Raw genomic sequence first — 22,611 nt, 5'->3', positions numbered from 1 at the left:
GACATTGTCTAAAGCTTTGCACAGCCGTTGTAAAGATTGTTATCAAAATATAGGCAACTGTAAATAGAAAGTGGGCTTTATCCTCAAATGCTGATAAAATTTATGACAGTTGATTTTTTTCACTTTCTTATAGTGTTTCCCTGTGGTTAAAAGTGATTGTAGTGATTAATCTATCTTATTGCTAGTTTTAACTAAAAGGATGTAACTGAACTTGGAGCATGAGCGACTCGGCCTCCGTGTCTGAGGCTGACAGCCTTTGTTTCCTGCAGGGTAATGGAAACTGTGCTGCACTCCATCTTTCTTGAAATTCAGCCAGATAAACTGATTGCAGACCTCACAATAATGTCGTGGGAACGCCCATCAGAGAACACATTAGCATCTGAAAAAAAAAAGGGGGGGAACAATACGAGCCATGTTTTAGTTTCTGTTATCTCAAATGACTGAGGACATGGAATTATTTTCTATAACTTGCTAGATGTCCCCCAGTGTTCAGATTTTTTTGATATTCTGTTCACAGGTAAAAATCAGCTTACTAATTTCTCCTGGAAGGACATAAAGGTGCTACTGTGTTCCCTTTTGGTTTTCTCCAAGTATTTTGATGCTATATAGGTACGTGGGGAGAGGTTCCAGAATTGTAAGTGGGAAATTCTGAATGTATCGATAATTCCAGAAGGCTTAATTGTCTCTTTGCAACAGGTCATTCTACTGCAAATCAACACTGATGCTTCCATCTGCCAATGCCCGCTTAGGGTCTATTACAGTGGAAGAGGCAGGGTGGGCAGGGGAGGGAGGGCTATATTTGGCTCTGATCTCTTTTGTTTACATTTTAAGGATTTTTATTTGGTGTAGGGCATGTGAGCATTTGCATCAGTCAGTCAGTCAACAATGTTACTGAGTGTTGGTGATAAGAGGCTGCTTAGTGAAAAATACGGGTTGTTATGTCCTCCTGTCTTGTGGGGTTGTGGGGTTGTGTTTCCCTAACCATACCCAGAGCAACGAGGTAGGAAGTCTGGGTAGGTGACAAATTTGACTTTAAATGCCATTTCTTAAGCTCTTACAATTTTGAAAACTGCTTGCAGTGATGTTGACAGTTGTCATGGAATCTTAAGCCTGGGCATCCCCTTAAATGGCATTCCGTGAAGTTATCCTGAAAAACAACAGAAGTGATCACCTGTCATGTGGTTGAGAAATTATGATACCGGTCATTGCCATGACAGTTTGATGTCCCAGGAGACAACCGTAGGGGTGAAGAAACCAAAAATATAATAGAGCCGAGGCCAACTGGGGCTCAGTATTTGTTTTATGCCACTGATACCTCAGAATCCCTTGGGCCAGGTCACTTCATTCTTCTCATGGAACATACTGGAGGACACCTGGGTGTTCAGAGAATGGAAGTATCTGTTGAAGAAGCTGAAACTCGCAAGTATTCAGCAAATAATGAGATAAGCTGAAGTAAGGAGTGGCAGGAAAGTGACAGTGACAGCTAACATGAACGTTTCTGAAAAATAGTGTCTTTTGTTCAAGTGTGGAAACAAAACAAAACAAAAGACACAAGGAAAGCATTTGCTATTCAACAGTAAAAGATAACATCCAGCCAGAAGATGTCCGCTGAAGCAGCATCAAAGTCGTATTGTCATTTTCTCCTTTTTTTTTTTTTTTTCATCCCAAGTGTCACCTTTTCTTTCTGGAGGAAACTCAGGTTGGTGGGAGGAAAATGGGTGAGCACATATAGAATCAAAGATCCACAGAGTTGAAAGGAACTTGGAGCAACGATGCTCACCTTCTTTTCTCGCTGTGATGCCCATGATGGAAGATCTTCACACGTGCTTCCAGTGCCTGTCAATTTCCAGCAGACCAGAGCCAATTCCTTCCTTTTCTTTCTGAAAGTGTCTTATTAGAATGCCTGGGAGGGAGGGGATGTTGTATTCAGCATCATTTTATAAATTTGTTTTAATTAATAAGACAGAGTCTATTATTTGGATCAGGGAGGCCCTTCCGTCTTGTATAGAAGAAGCTTGAAGACACCAGTCTGACTGGCAGTGGGGATAGAGACTTCGTCTATAATTTTTTAGGGGTGGAGGGTTGTAAGGGAGGCTGATGGATATCGTATGCATGGGTGCTTTGGTCCCCCAAAGTCATCCCCAGACACTACCACTGATTTGGAAAATTGGGAGATGTATAAAGAACTCATTACCTCTTCGTCTTCTGAACTGGTCCTGACACACCTGATTTGGGAAAAATTTTTTTAAAATGATAAGAAAAAGCATATAAAAGGTCACAGTTTTGTATGCCCTCCAAATGTGGCACGGTTATTGAAATAAATATGTCTGAGAGCTCCTGAGAAGCATTAAACAGAGTCATTCCCTAGTCTCCAAGCCACACATACATATGATTCTGCAAGAATATTTTTGATTATGCCATGGGGGAAATTGAGTGCTTCTTACTAACAGGCCCTGGATTTTCATTTTGGAAATTTGTGGCAGGGGTACGTTTTAGAGCATGTTTCTATTTCTAAACTATGACAGAGTTTTTGTGTTAGCATGCTTCCAGTTCTGTTTACAGGTTAAAACGACAAACTTCCCCCTCCTGTCCCCCCTACCACATATGTAGTTTTCTACAGTTGTTTTTATTTCTGAAAAGGTCAGGTACAGCAGCATTTCTGATTAGGTATGAAACATTATAATTTGAGCTGTGGGTCTAATTTTTTAAAAATGCAATTAATAAAGTGCTTGATAAACATCTACTTACATAGGTGGGTTTATCAGTTAAGGATCTCTTAGTGCCAAATAACAGAAAACCCAAATAAAATGGCTTAACCTACAAGGAAAACGTATTATCTCCCATAACAAGATGTCTGGAGGAAGCCTGTATGCAGGGCTGATTAAAGATTCAGTGCTGTTGGGCTTTAGTGGTCCCAACATGGGTGTTTTTGCCTTCAGGCTTGTCTCGTCCTGGTCACAGCGGAGCCACGAGTCACTTCCTTACACAGTGATGTTCAAAACCTAGGAAGGAAGGGAGGCCATGCCCTGTTTTGTGAACCTTTTTTAATAGTAAGGGTAATTTCCCAAAGGTCTCTGAGCAGACTTCCCACTGGTGCCATTGGTGGGACCGTTGTCACATGACCATTCCTAAACCAATCTCTGGCAAATGGGATGGAATTATCATAATTCCCTTAGACCAATTAAGTTTTCCCCTGGCCCTGGGGAAAGGCCAAGTCTCCCCAGGGAAGCATTTGGCTGCCTGACAGGTGAATAAGGTTTGGGCTCTGTCACCTAAGGAAATTTGGCTGGTGTGTGTACAATCACAGTGCCTTTCCCAGCAAGGGGCTCCAAATGTCGTCCTGTCCTACCTTTGATCATTGTGCAGGTGGAGCAGGACTGAAAACCCAGATTTTTTTACTAGCTTACTACTAGCTTTTCCAAATATACTGTATCCTGCCCTGATGGGCACAGGAGAAGAAAAACATCTTTTTTCCCTTTCCATTCTTAGCTTCTCTGGTTGGGACCTTATAAATCAGACTGACAGAAGACAGATTAATAAAAGAAAACAAACAGAAGTTTAACATGTGCATGATTCATGCACATGGGAGCGCTAAGAGATAAGTAACTCAAAGTGGTGGTTAGAACTTGGGCTTCTATAGTATCATAACAAAAGAATAATACATTTTTTTAAGAAGAGACCATACAAAGGAGAAGGCCTTTGAGTTTTTAGGACTGACAGATTGTGGGAAGGCAAATATATGAGGAAAACTAAGGATAAACAAGGACTAGTTTCAGTGATTTTTTTTGTTTGTTTGTTTGTTAAATGTCGATCATCTGATACTGTCTCTGGGCTGATAAGGGTCTAGAATTTTCTCTGGTGATTGGCTTCTATCCTTCATGGTAGAGAGGGGAAGAAGGAGAGCAGAAAAGTTTTCTTAAATCTACTTCTCAATTGCTTTCAGTTCATAATAATCCTTATGCAAAAGTGACATATTTGAAGACAGCATATTCTACTACCTTTTTTGGATACACGGAAGTATCTGGAAAGCCTGGTGCCTTTGTAAGGAGCCAGTTGTGGTTCTTTAATCTCTAATCTTTAATTCTTTGTGGTTGTTTCTAAGGAGACCTGTTGGTAATTACACTTTTAAAAATGGAATGTAAAATGTCTAAAATTGTGCATTTTAGGGGATATAGATGTATCCTAAGGTCTGATAGTGCCGTTGATAAGTTCAATGCACACTGGTTTGGTGAGGGCAGTGTTTCAGTGCTTCTTGGTTATACAGCATTTCCCTTCCTCCACCCCCACCCGCAACTTACACAGAAGTTCTGTGCACATCAGAGAAGAGCTCTGTGGAGATCATTACTCTGAATAGGCCTTGCACCTACCCCCAAGCCAGCTTGGTTTATAAAAATCTGTTCACTCCACAGTATGACTCGTTTTAATTTCCAGTAGGAAAACAACAGTGACAATCATATGTTTCATTCTCATCCCTTGACTGGTACCTGAGTGACCGTAATTACAATGACAAAGTGCATCTATCACTAGAACGACTTGAGAAGGAAAATGAGCAACCCTCCCCCAGCTGTTGTCTGTGTCCTGATGTGCCAGTAGAGGCCCGGGTTCAAAACCCGAGAAACTAACCAATTCCAATTTGACACGTTGCTAGTGTCTTTAAGGGCTTGAATAAGCCATGAAATTTCTGTGAAGAATTGTTTGCTTTCAAAATTGCAAACCCAGAAGGCCACGTGAGGAAGCAGTTGTTTGGTGGCTGTGTGTGATCTTGGGTTTGAAGGAGTGGGTGGAGGGAGACTGTGTTGGGATGAACCCTGGTCATCTCAGCAGGCCAACCCACTCCAGGGCACCTCACATTTTCAGATGGAATTACTAGGCTCCTCTTGGACATCTCATTTGAAACTGAGAGTCCTATTTATTAAAGCTTGATGCCTCTTTAGAGCAGGCATTTCAAAGCAAGAAAACAATCTGAACCATTACAGATGGGATGAGCTAGGAGGATTTTAGCACAGAAGCCTCAGAAGATGGTGTAGAGCCGCAAGGTATGTGGGTGGACATATATTTGGACCACCAGATTGCATGCCAATTTGTAGGTTCAAAAAAAAAAAAAAAAAAAAAAAAAAGCAGGAGAACAGGCAGAAAAGAAAAGAAAGCAGGAAGGAACAAATGAGCAGCTATCTGGTGACTTTTCTACACAAGTGTTCATAGCGGCACTATTCACATGAGCCAAAATGTGGACACAACCCAAATGCCTACTCATTGATGAACAGATAAACAAAATGTGGCATTTTATATAATGAAACATTATTCAGCCATAAAAAAGGAACGATATGCTGATTCGTGCCACAATAAGGATGAATCATGCAACCATTAGGCTAAGTGGAAGAGCCAGACACAAAAAGCAATGTACTGTATGATTCTGTTTATAGAAATGTCCAGAATAGGCCAATCCATAGAGAAACCAAGGAGGGAGGAAGCGGTAGTGACTGCTTAATGGGTTTTCTATTGGATTGATAAAAATATTCTGAAAAAAAGGGGGCAATGGCTATACTATGTACTAAATGAAATGGAATTATTCACTTAAAAATGGTTAAAAGGGTAAAAAAAAAAACATTGGATGGTTTCCCACTGTTCACAGCTCTAAGTCTCAACTTCTCAGCATATCCTAAAAGTCATAAAATAATCTTCCCTGTCTAGCTCTAACTCCCTTTCCAGTGATCTACCCAGCCACTCCTCAGTGAAATCAGGATTGGGCTACCCCAGCCTGTTTGCTCTTCTCTCCATACAGATGCTCTTCACAGTCTGTCATTGCATATTCTGTTCCCTCTGCTAGAAATACCACGCCCTCTTGTCCGTCTGGGCTCTCTTCCTTGAAAGCTTCATGCTATAGATACTTCCTTGACCTGCGCCTCAGCCCCTCATGCTGCAAAGTTATTTTATTAGCTGAGAGTATGCTTTATCTATACCTGTATGACAGTACTTCCTACATTGTATTGTGGCTTTTTCCTTGTCCATTCGTCTCCTGCCTTAAGGCCAGGGACAGGTGCCACCTGATTAGTATCGGGCACATGGTGATCTTTCCATAGAATGGCTGCTAAAAAAATGGCATTGGCTTGACTTATATCACGGCCATCCTATCTGGTTTGCTTTCTTCTCTCCCACTCCATCATTTTTGTTCAATTCAAGGTTAAGAAGGGAGAATTATTCTCCATTTTCAAAGCATTGGACTCTAATAATTAATTCAAAAAGATGAAGTCCTTGGCATTTTTTAAAAAAGTAGTGATAGTAGTAGATGTAAAAAACAAAAACAAAAACAAAAACATTTATGCTATGCTTTCCTTTTGAAGTGTTCAAAGAATCAGTGTAAAATTAACAGGGTGCTTCTTTATGGGAGATTTTCCTCATAAATTGTTCTTAATCCCGAACTAAAGGATTGTGTTATCATTGAGGTTTTCTTGTCTCCCTGCTTATCTCTGCAGGAAGTCTCTACCTTCAAGGAACGGTTCTGTTGTCTCTGTTCTCTCCCAGGACCTAGTAGGGGGCTTTAGAAATACTGGGAATGCGGTACATACATAGTGTTTTGCAAAGTTCATTCCAAGTATTTCTTTGTACAGTTTTGGTATATTAAATACTCTTTTCTTTCCCAATAAAACTGTTGCAAGTCCAATTACATACTTCCTTCGGCCAGAGGGCAGAACAGCTGGAACACACTCCAGAAAGACTCTTGGTTGCTCATCTGCGGCGGGCTCATTGCTTAGGAACAGCCCTCCCCCCAACAGAATCGTGGGGGATGCAATGCAGGAGTGCTCCCCTAGGGCTTTTCTGGCAGAAGTGGCTCTCTAAGAGACCAGTGGCTTTGCTGACGTTTTCAAGTGATCTTTCCAGCAAGTTTATTTTGCAAAAGTTTTCTGAGGAGACGGGAGTCCGGAGACTTGGGGCATGGAGACGGGAGTCCGGAGACTTGGGGCATCTTCTCCACTCTGTGATTAACTCACTCTGTGACCTTGGGCAAGTCACCTCACCTCCCCAGAGCCTCATTTTCTTATTCGTAAATACAGGGATTGGATCCGTGTAACCTGGTGGGTCTTTTTCAGGCATTAAGCGGCTGTAATTATAGGATGCCCAGAAAACAGCAGCTTAATTAACTCTGCAAAGTGTAAGGAGAGGAAAAGGTCAGTTCTTTCTAGAAGCAGGTAAGCAAGCATTAGGACAATCCAAACTTGAGAGCCTTTTCTTGTTTTCAAATTGTTCACCCATATGTCTTTTCTTTGCTTTTTTGAATGTGACAGGCTTTCTTATTGCTTAATTTTCTTTTTCGTTTCCTGAGGATTTCAAAGGAGAAAGCAGGACTTTCTATATTGTTCCAGGAAGTCTCTTCTGTGGGAGCAATGTTTGCCATTTGGTTGGAAGAATTCAACTGTATTACTTTTTTCTTCTTCTTAGATGATTTCATAAGGAATTGGTAATAATAAGGTAGATCTGGTTTTAGGGACTGGAGTCAGAGTTTATAAAAGAGAACAAAAGGGAGTACCCTTTAGAAAATTGCATAGTACAATTTAAATTTTGCCTTACTTGCTCATTTTTAAATGTCTTAGGGGAAGTTTTGAAAAGATTTTGATGAAAGAAAAAATCGTATACTTTTTTTGTTACTACAGGAAAAATTCCAGCTTTATTCTTTCTTTGCTTCGAAGCGTATTTAATACTCATAATCCATGTGAAGTCAATGGGAAGTCTACAATTATGTGTGATGCTTCATTTTGTTCAAAAGTTTTAAAGATATGCTCTCCGAATTTAATAATCCATTGTGTTAAATACCCGGAAGTTATATTCGATCAGTTTAATTTAATCTATATTATGAATCCTGATTATTCATTTCAGTTTCTCTTTTCCCCCCTCAAATGATATTTTCAGTGACTTGCCACATATTGTAACTGGCATAACAGTTAATTTTACTGAAAGCCTCATTCAGAAAATTTGAACGTGATATGACTTGCCTTGACCCCAAGTTTCCTCCTTTGCAGAGGAAAGGATATACCTACATGACCTCTTTGGTCATCCATGGCAATAATTATAATGGCCTATTCGCCATGCAACTTTCTGATCCTTGACGGGACCCGTTGTTTTTACTTAAATCCTTCCACGCAAGCCAGAGACTAGGAAGGCAGGCCAATCTTCTGCATCATCTCCATCAGGGTCAGGCTGGTTCTTATCGAGAGAGCCAGAGTGTGACTTCTGGCAGACAGACTGTATGTGGTCTATGGTATTGAGGAGGTACACCACACCTTGCCCCTGTCCTAAACCTTGGGCTCTTTGGAAGACTTACTTAGAAGGTTATCTAAGAGGAGGAAAATAAAACTGTTTGAAGAAGGTTAACTAACCTACCCTAAATGGTGGTGGGGAAGATGAGAGAGAAGCAAGTCCATAGAAAAGGAGAGGCAAGCCATCACATAATGGTCTTAATTTGGCTCTCTTGGTTTGGGAAAATATTTCTTGGAAAGTTTCTTCATTCTTTTGGGATTTTGTTTCTTTGTTTAATTATACAAACAGTAATACAACAGTCTTACACAATCCTTGGGAGATTATAAATTAAGTAAGTGAAATGTCTCTGGAGTAGCCATATGACAAGGAATGAGATACTCACGGAGTATAAAAGAACACCTTAAATGTACACAGCACATTCCTTCCACATCCCTCAAAGCAGCTTTTCACGAGGAGAAAAAGGACACATGTACCCTGAGTAAGCCTAGGTGGTCCAGGGGAAGGACATCGGAACTCCTGGTAATTACCATTTGTATGCAGAGTAGGGGTGGTCCATGTGGTGGGGGGGGGCAGGAATGAGGAGAGGGGTTGGGGGCATAGCCTGGGGTGGGTGGAGTTGTTGGGGGGGAGTGGGATGAGGAGACTTGGGCACCTGGAGCTCCTGGCCTAGGTCCAGCTCTTCTTGCTGCCTGTGGGACCTTGGCAAGTCACATAAACCTCTCTAGATCCCTCTTGGTGGTTTTCTAAAGTAAAGGGTCAGACTTCATGATTTCTAAGAGTTTTCCAAATTATTACATTTCATGATTTATTTAGAGCATCAGGAAGTCAGGGTGAGTTTTCCAGAGAGCTAAAACCTACCTTTCTGTGCATCTCCATGGATGGATGTATTTATTCAATGGGTGATGCCCATCCTTGCCTTCTGAAACAGAGAGCACCAAATTTAACTTTCGCATCATGATTCAGGTCATCCTTATGAATGATGATATAATACTTAGGTACCATAGGGCATGCAGAGGTATGTAGAACTGTGTGCCTCAAAACGAAATAAAACAGTCTACTATTCTTTAAAAAAACTGTGGCTGCTCTGATATATATATATATATTTTTAAACACTGGCTGCTTTCTAAATATCACTTCCTTCTGCCTCTGTGGTCTGCCTGTAGCTGACCTTTTATATATTCCACTTTGCTGCTTCTAATGGGCTAGGAACAGGGCGTCATAGATGAAGCATGTAGGAATTAGGTGTAAAGTTAGAGCGAATAGTCTCTAGATGAGGTTTCGGGAGGTAGACTGTGGGATGTGATTGTCACTGCAGGAGACTTTTGGGGGGGCTCCTCTTCTGTGTGGCAAGAAACAAGTCTTGTGGAAGTACAGTATGAAGGTACTATTTATGGAACAATGTCTAGTTTGTGACCATTCTTCCTACAAAGAAATAGAGAACTGTGACAAGGCAAGAATGCCAAGAGGGCTCAGAAATAGAAAGAGGTCACCAGGAGGGGGGGTGGGCAGGTCTGTGGCAGTGTCTGGGTGATGGACAGGCATGGCCTGTCATTTGTAGGGCATCCCACACAGTCATCCTGCTCGCAGCCTTGGCTTGCCCGCCATTCGCTACCACGACTGCCCATTATTCCCTCCTTTAGATAAAGCAGATGCCTGGGATTGGCTGTGGCAAGGCTCAGTTAGGACCCACGGGATGCTGAACTTCTAGTTGTCATTCTATTGATCCTGGAGACCACTTGTAGTAGATTAAGAAAATGTAAATTGGTGATTCATTTGCTGTGTATTTACATGGAAATGCCACTTTATTAGCTTGCAAAGTACAGTATCTTCCATTTCAGCATAAATTTGGACACTGACTAATTTGCACTTGTTTAATCTTGCAAGCTTGGCAATTTTGGGAAGCCTCCTACTTCCCCCATCCCCCCTCCCCATAATCTCACCTCACCATCCGACAAAGCCAAGAATGTTGCTTTAGGCAATGGGAAGCATATTGCAAAATACCACTGGGTTTCTTTAAGCTTTTCTGGTGTTAATTAATTAATTGATTAATAAGCATCACATTGGTCAGTCTCTCCTGGGGCTCTCTTTGCTGTGCTTTGTGGGTGCAGTCAGAGAAGCAGTCAGACTTGGGGCTCTCCTGGGACCACAGCTCCTTTGCCCAGGTGGAGGACCTGGAGCCCATCCTGGGCATGGGGGAAGCAGGAAGGTCTAAGAACTGTGTGGATGGCTTCATCCAGGATGGTGTTTTTGTAACTCCTGAGAGCGATAGGGAGGTGTGGAGGAAAAGCCCTGAGATGACCAGTCATTAGGGACTGCCCGGGCCATCCCTTCTGGCATAGAAGTCAAGCTTGCGGCGATTGTGTTACCACCCCACCTTCCAGGTTAGGTTTTTCCTCTTTTTTAACAATCAGCGTGGGAGATGATGGATACAGTGTGGGAGCACCTTCTGCTTTCTTCCCAACTAATGCTGGCCCTTCCTCACTTCCAGAAAAATACTGTCCTACTTGAGCTCCGGATTCTGGAGTGACAGTCCCTGTAACAGTAGAGCCTCCGGCCTTATTTATCCAAGGTTTCAGATTGACTTCTTCTTTATTGATTTGGGCTGATAATCATGCAGTCTGTTGGACTGTTTCTAATTATTTCGGCTATCTTAATTATTGGATTGTGCATGATCTGCTCTGTTTAAATAATTTCTCAGCAAAAAGAATTGAACCAGCTCAAGAGTGTATACATATGTCCTTGGTTTCTATCTGCTCTGCCTCTAGCCCTTTATGTCATGTTAAATGAATAATTTTTGCCTCCCTGTTTTTCATTTTCCTCTCTGTGAACACAGAGAGAATGATATTATCTTGTGGCTGAAGATTTAGGGTCACTGGATATCAAGCACTAGCAAAATGAAAGTCGTTGCTACCTGTTTGATAGGACCATTCATGCTGACTTTATGTTGTTTAAATCCTTACATTTTCCTCATTATGAACTTTCATAAACATATGCTCATTGTAGACAATGCAGAAACCTACAAAGAGGAAAACAAAAATCATTTGTAACCCTGCAACTTAGTTATATAAACCTGTGAAAGTTTGATTTCTTTTCATCCGATCTTTATTCAGATATATACACAAAGACATATTTGAGAGAACACAATATATCCTGCTTCTTATCCAGTATTAAGCCACAAGAATTTTGCAAATTTCATCATTTTTAATATCGGCATAATATTTTAACCTGTGGATGCTCGGCCTTCTAGTTAATTTACTCTTTCCGGCTCTCATATGTCCTCATATCTCTTTTTTGGCCCAACTGACAGGATCATGGATCTGAAATGAAACTCGATTGTATGGTTGGCCTGCTTAAACCCTTCTGTGGCTCCTGATAACTTCCCAGATGAGGCCTGGCAGTGGGGGGAAGGTGTTCGGCTGCTGCTGCTCTCTGCTAGCCTCCCTTCTCAGCTTCTTACCCTCCTCATTCACTGTCTTACGCTTTATGCTCCGCAGCCTCAAACCTCCTGTCCGTCAGCCCCTGGAAACGCTTCTTACCTCTGCACTTGGCGCTTTTTGCTCTTCTGTCTGGAATGCCCATTCCTCCTCCTAATGTCACCACCCAGGACCTGACTGATTCAGACTGACTTTTAAAATTCACCCTAGGATGGCCTCTCGGACTCCCCCCGACCCCAATATACCACCCCCCCCCCCCCACCGCCGCCGCCTTCCCCAAGAGCAGTTTTGTAGGAGCCTTTTTGTATTTGCATCACGAAGATGACTCCCGGCCCTCTCCAGTCAGTTCGCCACACTAAGGCAAGGGTGAAGTGTTTTATGCTTGTTTGTTTCAAAAACAAACAAACAAAAATCAATTCTGATCAGGTCTTCAATGATCATTTCTAATCTGTGGTGACTTCTTTTGAGGCTTACGATAAAGAGCAAGTTTCAACCCACCTTCAGGCTTTCCATGATCTAGCCCCACTTTCCTCTCCAGTGACACTCTGCCCCCCACTCCTGCAGACCTTCCTCTTCAAAGGCCTGTCCGTGCCCTTGCTTCTGCCCTGCAAGCATATTCTTGCCCTTCCTTGAAACCTCAGCCTTCCTGGACTGCCTCCCTCTTCCCCTCATGGCTCAGGTATCCTGTTCAATGGTCTCAGAGCCCTGGGGTTCCCTTTATGTTAGTCTTGTCATTTGCCATCACTTGTGCTATGATTTCAATAATGCCAGCGTCTAGCAGTAGACTCTAAGCTTCCTGAGGGCAGGGTGTCTGTTTTCATTCAGGGTAGAGGTGGGATTGGACTGGGGGAAGATAACAACGTCCCACAGCCGAGGTCAAACAAACCCATCAGCAGATCGGGCTGGAGAAGAGCGGTTCCGTTAGACGGACCTGGTTGGGCGGTATGGGAGCTGCCGACTGAAGATGGTCATTTACAAAAGTCCCTGCTCTTATAGTCCCAGGAAGACGCTGTGAAATCAATATGATCTGCCCCATTTTACAGATGAACTAAGACTGCGAGGATTTCATAAAGGTAGCAGGTGAGAGGGCCTTGAGTTAATGTTAGGCCGACCTCCAGGAGGGGGAGGGCAAGGTGGCATGAAGGACAGGTCCGGTCTAAGAAGTGATGGAGCTCCTGGTGTACGTTGTGGAGTCCCTTTCTCTTTGTGTGTCTCAGGGTGCTTTTTGGCAGCTGGCTGGCTCAACGCGTGGTATGAAACCAGTCAGCAGCGAAAGACCTACAGCCAGAAACAGGGAGCCCTGCAGAGGCTGATTTCTTCTCATCACATTTGTGCCCCTGGCTATGAATGGTGTTGTCCCAGTCCTTTTGTGCTGCCCTACAAAAGAGAGGGGGCAGCTGCTGGCCTGGGGCACCGGGGTCCTCACAGGGCCCTGTGCTCAGCCTCAGGGAGGAAGTCACCAGATGCCAAGATGGGGAGAACAGGTACTCAGGAGCCCTTGAAGGAAACACGTGGCCCTTCTACTTCTGGTCCAAGGCTTTTTAAAGTCACCGCCTTGAGGAGGCTGAGGCCTGTGGGATCCCTGGAACACTGGATATCTAGCCTCGGGCTTTGAAAACCCAACAAAGGAAAACAGAAGTCTTCTGGCAAAGAATAATCCAGAAAGGATGTTGCCAGAGAGTTTAAAAAAAATTTCTCCAGGATTTTCTTAAATTAGGTTTTCCTTTTAATTACCAGTTATCCTTCAGAAACTTGGAACAGTCCCATTCCTTATGAACATATTCCTTGTCAGTTATGCACAGGCTGAGGCTTCTGGTGCCCAGGGTGATGCTTAAGTAGCAGGCAGCTGCAAGTTTTCCCCTTGGGTTGTGGGGAGTGTCAGGAATGCTAATGTGCTCAGGCTTGGGGCTGGGCTGGAAGCTCAAGGGAGAGGCCACACTGAGCATGGGGCCTGGGGGCAGGGTGGGGAGCAGATGAGCTGCTCAGGGCCTGCCCAAACAGGGCAGGGTGGCTGGCCCCACCAGGTGAAGGGGGAGTTGGGGGGTGGGGTTGAACATAAATTTTTAATTTTTGTGCTTTCTGATAGGCCCTGCCTGCTCCCTGGTTCGAAACACTGTATTTTCAAATAGAGGATTGAAGTGATGCTTCGCAAAACCGCTTATTGGCACTTTTTAAAAATTTCCCGTCTGGCTGTCTCTGTCATTCACGCTGCTTGATGTAAAATTAGGGCTGGAAACATTGCGTGGGCATGTTCTGATGAGATGTGGGCTGGAATGTGGCGGGGCGCGTGTGTGACGGGATCCAGCGGGGACAGCCGTGAGGCGCGGCTCCTCTTCCTGTCCTCCGTGTCCTCCGACCAGGCTTCCCGGGGCTGCACGGGATCAGCACAGGTGGTCAGAAAGAGAAGTACAGCTCGGCTGCACGCCGTCCTTGGAACTGGACTGCAAGTACGTGTATATTTCGGCCTCGAGCACCTGATGGTTGTTTTGACGGCTGGAACCGTGTGGGTGGGTGGGTGGGTGAGTTTCTGGTAGGATGAGCAGTGGGGACTTCACTTTGGAGTGTGTGGCTGTGGGAGCGGACCTCTCCCCACGCAGAGATTCCCAAATGGATGGCAGTTCCAACTGGATCAGGGGGGAGGTTGGTCAAGGGGGAGGTTTTCCCTTGCGATGGGACCCTCACTTGAGGTACTGAGCACCTCCGCCGTCAGTCTGGGGCTCATGTGTGTCCGGGGCTCTCGGGTTACAGAGCGATGCCAGCTCTGGTCTCTACCCATCATGGTCCTTCACCCCCACCCCCTCCCTTCATCCTTCCCACCTTCTCTCCTCAGCCACTCCTTTGTCCCTCCTCCTGTTTTTCCTCAGTCCCGGTCTGGGGTTTTCAGGGCCTGACCACCTGCTCAGCAAGCAGGAAAAGAAATCCTTTGGACAGTGTGGTCTCCTTGAGTCTTTCTTTCTGTTTCCTGGAGGGTAGAGGGCAGTGTGAGAGCAAAGGGGATGGAAGTATAAAAGAATTCTGTGGTAAACGCAATGCCCCATCAATGCCCCATGTCAACGCATGCCTGCCGGCTTTGTGTTTGTCCCTGTAACAGGCCTAATTGGGTATGATCAGGTGTAGTCATAGGGATTCTCATCGGACAAAGTCTGTTAACATATCAAAGACTGGCTTTGGAAGGAGATGCTAATTCAATACCAGCTCTGCTTCTTGTTAGCCATGGGACTGCGGACAGTTGACCTAAGCTCACCCAGCCTCAGTTTCCTCCTCTGTAAAACAGAGGTAATGATGGCACCTGTTTCATGGTGGAAATGTGACTCGAACTCTGAGCACAGAGCCTGGGATGCAGCAAGCCTTCTGTAAATTATTATCACAACCACTTAGGTATGTGGCCATGGGCAGGCCACGTAAGTGGTCTGTGCCTTGTTCTTATTTGTAAACGGAACAGAATGTCTTCCTTATGTAACTTACAAGCATGTGTGGTGAGGCACTCTAAACACAGTGTCACATGCTATGTAATAAATAAAAGCTTGATCATCATTTTTCTATAACCACGCTCAAGCAATGTCGGTGGCCTCACAAGGGTGCTTGTCTGGCTACAGATTAATGCCCTGATTTAGCAATGCCTGTGGGGCTGCTGGAGGAACCAGCACACACGGGAAATAGTGGCAAAGGCTGCCAAAGACAGAGGGTCCTGCCCAGACTGCCGTCTTCTTACCGCTGCCGCAAACGGCTTCGGGATTTGGCTTCTTCCTCTACCATAAGTTTCTTGCCGCTGGAAGGTGTTGAGTGCTCCTCTCTCCTTCCAGTGAAGCCTCGATAATTCATTCAATTTGGAGACGTTATCCCCCTTCCCTTCTTGTCTCTGGGGTCTGCCAGTCCACCGAACTACGTGGGGGCTGGGGTGAGAAAGGAAATGAAAGCAGACTTGTCAGTTTTGCTTGATCGTGGCTTAGAGTTGATCATTGCTTGGAAAAGGTTGAAAATATTGTTTCAAATCAATTTATATTGTTTTTTGAAACTGATTCCAATAGCCTACCAAGACCCAGGAGGACAGCTCTATCAATTATCGAGCGAGCAATGGAACAGGCGCTCTCTATAGATCCCGAAGGCTGGCTCTGAAGGGCTCCCAGTTTCCATTTATCTTGATGTGTATCTGTGACACGTCTCATCATAAATCCAGCAGCCCATCTGGTGAAGGGGACACGAGAACATTGTTCATGGTAGCAAATATGTTTAAATTTTTTCACAGTTTGAGCAGAGCTATTACCCTTGTCTCTACCGTCATAAATTAGCTCTACCAAACATTGCTTTCCTAATCTCCATCTACACTGGTAATTAGTCAATTCAGCTTGATCCAGGGTTCATTTTCATAAAGGAGACAAACTTCTGCAAGTGTAGCTCAATTAGAAAGAGTCTATCCAGCCACCTGGAAGGGGCCAATGGTGCACTGTTTTTAAGGATAATTTGCCCTGGAACACGGTCAGCTCACTCCACAATGGCTCATCTTTCTCCAGCAAGTTGCTCTTTTCTGAGTATTTGGGAAATTGCTAAAGCCATCAGCGTTCCTGGGTCCCTGTGTGGCAGATGGGAGATCTCTCTCTCTCTCTCTCTCTCTCTCCCTCCCCTCTATCCCTTCTCTCTCCCTTCACACTCCCTGTTTCAGACTCATGGTTTAGTTTCAAGTCTTTAGTTTCTCATTTTGGGGGAACCATATTCTAAATTCAGAAAGTAGGTCCTCTGTCTAAAAGGCAGCTGCTCAATAAATCTTTATTGAATGAATGAATAAATGAATGAGTGAAAGAAAGAAAGATTGCATGGTGGTGTAATTGACTTTGGCGGCAAAAGGTAATGATTGACAGTTGGCCCCCGAATTTTTTCCAAGATGCTGGAGGTAAGGATGAAGTTACACAGGCTGCAGTTCCTCAGGTCAGGACCCACACTTTTCTGGTCCTTCTTAGAAAGACAGCAGGAAGAGGGAGTGGAAGGTCACTGTCTCTATGGACTAGATGTGATTAGGACACTTGGTATATAAGGATCTCATTCAGTCCTCATAACAAGTCTGTGAGATTGTATTATTTCTACTTCACAAATGAGGAAATGGAGGCTCAGAGTGGTTGAGTTTATTGCTCAAAGTCACACAGCTGGTTCCAAAGCCAGTATTCTCCCTTCTACTCCAGGACGCTGCTTCTTATAAGCACATATTAAAGGTCACACACACACACACACACACACACACACACCCTATATTTCCAAGTTTCTCCCCATATTTGGGAGTATACAGGCTTACCCTCCCAATTAAAAAAAATCATATTCATCGATGTCCATACTAATTGAAAAAGTCATACTGGAGAATGAATAAAGCTTACGTTTGCTTCCTACACTGACTGGACGCCTTCCAGAATCCAGGAGATTTGAACTTCAGGTGTGTATTAACAACAGCTTCAGACTCGTGTACTATTAAGACAGGTTTTGTTCAGACTGTATTGATCTATCTGAGGTCAGCATGTCATGACCAGAGCCAAGAGTAACTAGCAGTAACTGTCGGGCAGTGCCTGTAACATGGTATCCCTGTGGGAAGGAAAATACTACAATGTACTGAGTTGGAGCTTCCACTGAGCCAATGGGCTGTATTTGGTTTCACAAGAATCAGAGCCTGGGGTACAAGATATGGCGTAGGGTGTCTGGCTTCTTGCTAGGGGGATAGTCACATCCCCCTTGCCCACATTGGCAACTCTGAGCAAAAAAGAAGGAATAGAAGCTGCCTCCTGCTAGAGAGAGAGAAGGTAAGTGAAGGTGAGGAGAAAGGGGGGGAGAGAAGCAGAGTGCACTGAGCTGGGCTGAAATCCCCCATAAATCACATAAAATCCTATCCTCTCTTTGATCTCCACTCATGAATTCCTGTCCTACCAGCTAATCACCAGCCACGATCAACCATGATCACCCATCTCAGAGCCGTGCCATGATGGCTCTGAGAATCCGAGAATCCCTGGTTTTGATTTTTCCAAGTTGTATTACTTTTTTTTTTAAATGTATTTATTCGACAGAGAGATCACAAGTGGGCAGAGAGGCAGGTGGAGAGAGAGAGGGGGCAAAGCAGGCTCCCCACCAAGCAGAGAGCCTGATGCGGGGCTCCATCCCAGGACCCTGGGATCATGACCTGAGCTGAAGGCAGAGGCTTTAACTCACTGAGCCACCCAGGTGCCGCAAGTTGTATTACTTTTTATTGTAGATATAACACAATAACTCCATTAGAGGAAATTTTAAAATGAATTCAGCCAACTGGTGGTCATTCACTGCCTTAATACTGTGACAGTTTCCACCTGTGTTCCAGATCGTGCTTCTGGAGCACTCTTCGATCTGATTTGCTCCAATGCCCCTCCCCTTTTCAACCTCCTGTGATGTTTACTCTCTCTGTGGTAGGCTGAATCTGTCAGGCTTGTCATTGAACCCTCCCTCTTTGGCCTCTAGAGTTCGTGTGTTTACAGTTCAAGGAACTTACCAGAGTCTTGCCTTTAAAGAATAGTATAGCGGTCTGTGTTTGTTCAGGTAAATAAAGGAGCAGTAGCAGCAGTAATAATAATGATAATAATAGTGACGATGATGATGGAAGCTAACACTAACAGTATGATGTGTCTCATTTAATCCTCCTCTGAGATAAACAGACTACCTTTGTCTGTATATCACAGTTGAAGAAACTGATGCCCAGAGAGGTTAAGAAGCTTGCTAAGGATGCACAGCTAGTGAGTGGTGAAGCCAGAACACCAATCCAGGTTGTCTTGCTTCAGAGAGAATATGGAGTGAACAGAGAGACAATTTCACACAAGTGAGAAGCTGATTGTCCATTACTAGTAAGAAACAAGGGTAGCAGAACAGGCTAGTAGGTTGTGCAGAGAGAGTCTAAACACAAAACAACGTTCACACCTTTCAAGTACTTCCTAGATCAAGCACTTGCTCTCAGTGGCTTTTACTCTATTTAGAGTCTTATTCACCATCTGGAGCTTTCCTCTCTCTAGTACAGTGGCCACCAGTCACATGAGATTAGCGTTTGGGATGAGACTTAAAGGGAAGGAGTTGTGCTGTAAGTGGAAAACACCACATTTCACAGATTTGGTATAAAAAAGGCTGTAGACTGTCTCACTAATAGGGGCTACTGGCTGGCTCAGCTGGAAGAGTGTGGGACCCTTGATCACAGGGTCCCACGTTCAAGCCCCAAGCTGGGTGTAGAGATTACTAAAAAAATAAATAGACTTAAAAAGCCCTCTCTAATAATTTTCAGAATATTGATTGTATATTAAATTAAAATATAATACAATTAATCTTCTTTATTTTTGTAGCGTGACTATTAGACAATTTAAAATTCTCTATGTGGCTTATCGATTCTTGGTATTTCTCCTGGAACGGTGCCCCTCCACTGTCTGTAATTTTAAATCTCTGTCCTCTTAATTCTGGAGACCTGGTGATGAGTTTGCCCTTAGGGCTTGACTTCAGGACTGGTTTTGGCCATTTGAGGCTTAAAAGTCAGTGTTGGGCCACTACACTCACTGTATTTGTTTCATTGATCTAAGTGAGGGCTGTTTATACCCCCTACAGGAGGCGACGAGGAAAGCATTTTCTTTTGTCTGCTTAGCCCCTGATTCCCTCTGAAATGAAATCTGAGGACAATTCGGCAGCCACGCTGCCCTGTGACCCCAGGTTGAATCTTGCCTTTCAGACCAGGAGGGGCGCAGGCAGAGCCAGGGGGAAGTTCTTTATTTTTCTGCCCACGGGCCGGTTATGGAATTCCAAGTTACCTTTGCAGTGTTCCAGGAAACAGTGCAGACTGTTCACTGACTATCTCCTCTGCTGGATGAATGAAGCAAAGATTATACTGCTGTTGTCAGCAGCGGGAGCTACCTGAGATCTTAAACGTCAGGGACCCAGAAAGAAGTCACAGCCTCGGCTCTTCAGGACCTTGGGACACTCAGAGGGAGGCAGAGTTTCTGATCTATTATGAAATGACAGAGACTTAGTGATCAGGAGCCAGATTGGGGAGGCCCAGCCTCTGACATCCCAACAAAGCCGGAGAATTGAGGGAGCTGCGTGGGCTGCTGCGTTCCTTCTGGAAGGCATTTTGAATGAAGGCATTCAACTGGGACAGGGGGAGGCGGATGTGCCTAGGGTGTCCGGGGTTGTCCCAAGATGATGGCCATAGAGCTATATAAGAAATGGCCACTACCTTGCCAAGATACATCCCTGGAAGGGATGGGGATAGCCCTGGAGACCGGTTGCGCTTGAGCTGGATGGCAGGGATAAATGACAGAGGTCTGGAGCCTGGGTCTGATTATGGTATGTCCTTGGATAGAGGCAAGACAGGGGCAGAGGATAAAAACCTCAGGCTTTATTGCTCTAAGTGTGCACCAGAGATTTTCTCATCTTCTGTTTGTCCACGTGTGGAAGTCAGTACATGGGCATAGCATTAAACCTATCTAATAAGCTGTTATGTGGCATTTACTATGTGCTGGGTACTTTATTTTTAAATAAATATGTAATTCTACAATAAATACAAAATTACTTTATGGGAAGTAAAACTCTGTCCTGCTGAGAGTAATCAATGTAAAGAAACATAGGAAGTACATGATAGTGGAACTGGTAGGTGGACATGGCAGACATCTTCAAGGTTTTCACATGCTGCGTTACAGATGGGCAGCCGAGACCCCGGGGGCTCCAGATCTTCACACAGCGGATTTATCCGGCAGAGGCATGAGGGTCGGTTGGAGGGTGGAGAGAGCAATGGCAAGGAGGCCAGTTGGCCAGCCATTCCGGAGTGAAGTGGGGGGCGTCTTGCCCTGAGCATGAGCAGAGAGGACACCTGCGAGCCCCTGGGCAGACCGGTGTTCAGGCAGCCGTTACCTGTTGTCTGTCTCTTTCTTTACACACTTGGGTTAATCTGCGATGCACATTTAGGGTGCAGACTGTTAGCGTGTGGCAATAGTTCTGTTATGGCGAATGGGAGCAGATGCCAAGAGATATTTCATAACCAAATGCTGACATTTGTTGAGTGCTGTGACTGGCTGCATCCCATGCTACGTCCTTGAATGACCTCTTTCATTCCTTGCAATAACAGAGTAAAATATCTGCCATTCTTGCCCCTCTTTTACAGATGAGTGGCTCAGAGAGGTGAAGTGATTTGCCAAAAGTCACACAGCCAGGATTCAAATCTAAGTCTGACTGCACGGCCTTTAGCTACCACATCCATTGCCTTGTCATTGACTGGTTCACAGGGACTTCTTACAGCATCTTTGGTTTCTCATGTTTTTCTCTCACGTAACCTAGCGTATGGGTTTCTGTGACTTAGCTTAGAATTCAATTCCTCGCTCTGAGCACCAGAGACAATAGAAATTCACCAGACCCTAAGCCCCATTCCTAACCTCTGTGCGACATATTTATGTCTGTTCTTCTGTGGTTTGTATCATCATTAACTTGGCTCTACTTGGCCCTTTAAGAAGCTAATTAATCACTAAATATAGATCACAACTTGTTCTTTTCAACCCTCTGCATGTTTCTTCCCCCCATTGTGTGATGCCATCTGGTGCTATGAGCTCATGCTTTTCTGTGTTCCTTTTCAGGGAGCCAGCTTCACTGCTCTCTCTACCCAGAAAGCCAGTTAATTTCAAAGTTTGCATGCACGGCTTTGAAAAAATTGGAATCGAATGCCTCCTTGTGGACTTTCACAGCATCAACTCTTTCAGAGAACATCGCAGGGAACTTCTGTCTTTACCACCATCCGCGTAGATGCGTACACTGGTCGTTTCATCAAAACGACCTCATTTGTCTTTGGCGAGCTGTCAGGCAACTCCAGGTCTTTTCCTGTGTGATGTTAGTCTAGTTTCATTTTGTCAGTTTCAAGTGTATGCTGTAGGATGCCGACCTTAATAAAATACTCACCCCTTTGCATCTCTCCGACTTTTTGCTGGAGCAGCGGATCCGGTCCTTAAGAACAAGGAGATCATGCAGCTAACGCAGGCCTCTGACATTGCTGCTGGTCCGTCCTTCACTCCTACTTCCTCTCCTAATCCTGCCTGGAGTCTCTAATCATCTTCCAAGGGACTGGAGCCCGGGAGCTGCAGACTGTTTTCTTGCCAGCTCAGCTGAGAAGCTCTGGGCTCACCACCGGGCTCCCTATGCGTGGGATCGTGGAGAACGGCTTGTTACTGTCCAGTCCGGACCTTGCTCCTCTCCACACTCCTTTCTCTCTTCTCATTTCAGAGCTCTTGGCAGTTTAAATTTAGCCTGGGAGCCTAGTGGGGAAGGAAAAGTAATTTGGCTCTGTGTGTGCGGCTTACCTCACTCCTGGCACAAGCCAGATGCCCCCGGGGAAGCAAGAGTGCATTGGCCTGCTGCCTGCCTCCTTTCTGCTGTCTTCCTCCTGAGATCATGCCTGTTCCCAGCAAGGGGCTGAGGAGTGGAGCCCTGAGAATGTCCACAGTGATTTCCCCAGCACAGAAGTTGTTCTAAGGCCAGCCCCTTGGACTCTCAGAGAATGGTTTCTCCCCATTTCCATCCATAAGCAGCTTCTGTGAGATGCAGGTGGGATGAAATCCCTGAGTCAGCCACAGAGCCAAGCCCATCTCCAAATACCGTTATTGAACGATGGGGGTAATATATGGACAGAAGCCTCGTTTAGGTATCAGCTTTATTTCCAAAAGAGCGTATGTTGTTACTAAACAGAGAAAAAAATGTGTTTTTCACTGCACATTGATAGTTTGCTTAATAATACAGTTCTAACCACCCACGGAATTAAGATGCACTCCTAAAACATTAGGATTTCTCATTTTCCTATACGAGTAGAATACAGAGTTTGGGTAACAACACATGTTTTAGAGCTCAGTTACTGCTTTGCACTGTGGCCTTAGGCTGGTTCCTTGACGTCTCTGAACTTCAGTTTTCT

The 22,611-nt window shown here is 44.5% G+C and overlaps 1 protein-coding gene across 3 annotated transcripts in view; it reads left to right on the top strand.

Moving 5' to 3' along the window:
- TMEM178A (transmembrane protein 178A) overlaps window positions 1-22,611 on the top strand; it is a 56,299-nt gene that overhangs the window by 7,312 nt on the left and 26,376 nt on the right. The window contains exon 1 of one of the 3 annotated variants that reach the window (XM_059188513.1): window positions 14,050-14,134. The exons of the other annotated variants lie outside the window; for them this stretch is intronic. The gene's annotated coding sequence lies outside the window, so the exon portion shown is untranslated. Of the gene's footprint in view, window positions 1-14,049; window positions 14,135-22,611 lie in introns of those variants that run through there. 3 annotated transcript variants of the gene reach the window in all.

This window comes from Mustela lutreola, chromosome 9 (assembly GCF_030435805.1).
Source record: "Mustela lutreola isolate mMusLut2 chromosome 9, mMusLut2.pri, whole genome shotgun sequence".
NCBI lineage: Eukaryota > Metazoa > Chordata > Mammalia > Carnivora > Mustelidae > Mustela > Mustela lutreola.
This window is presented reverse-complemented; position numbering and strand designations above follow the sequence as displayed.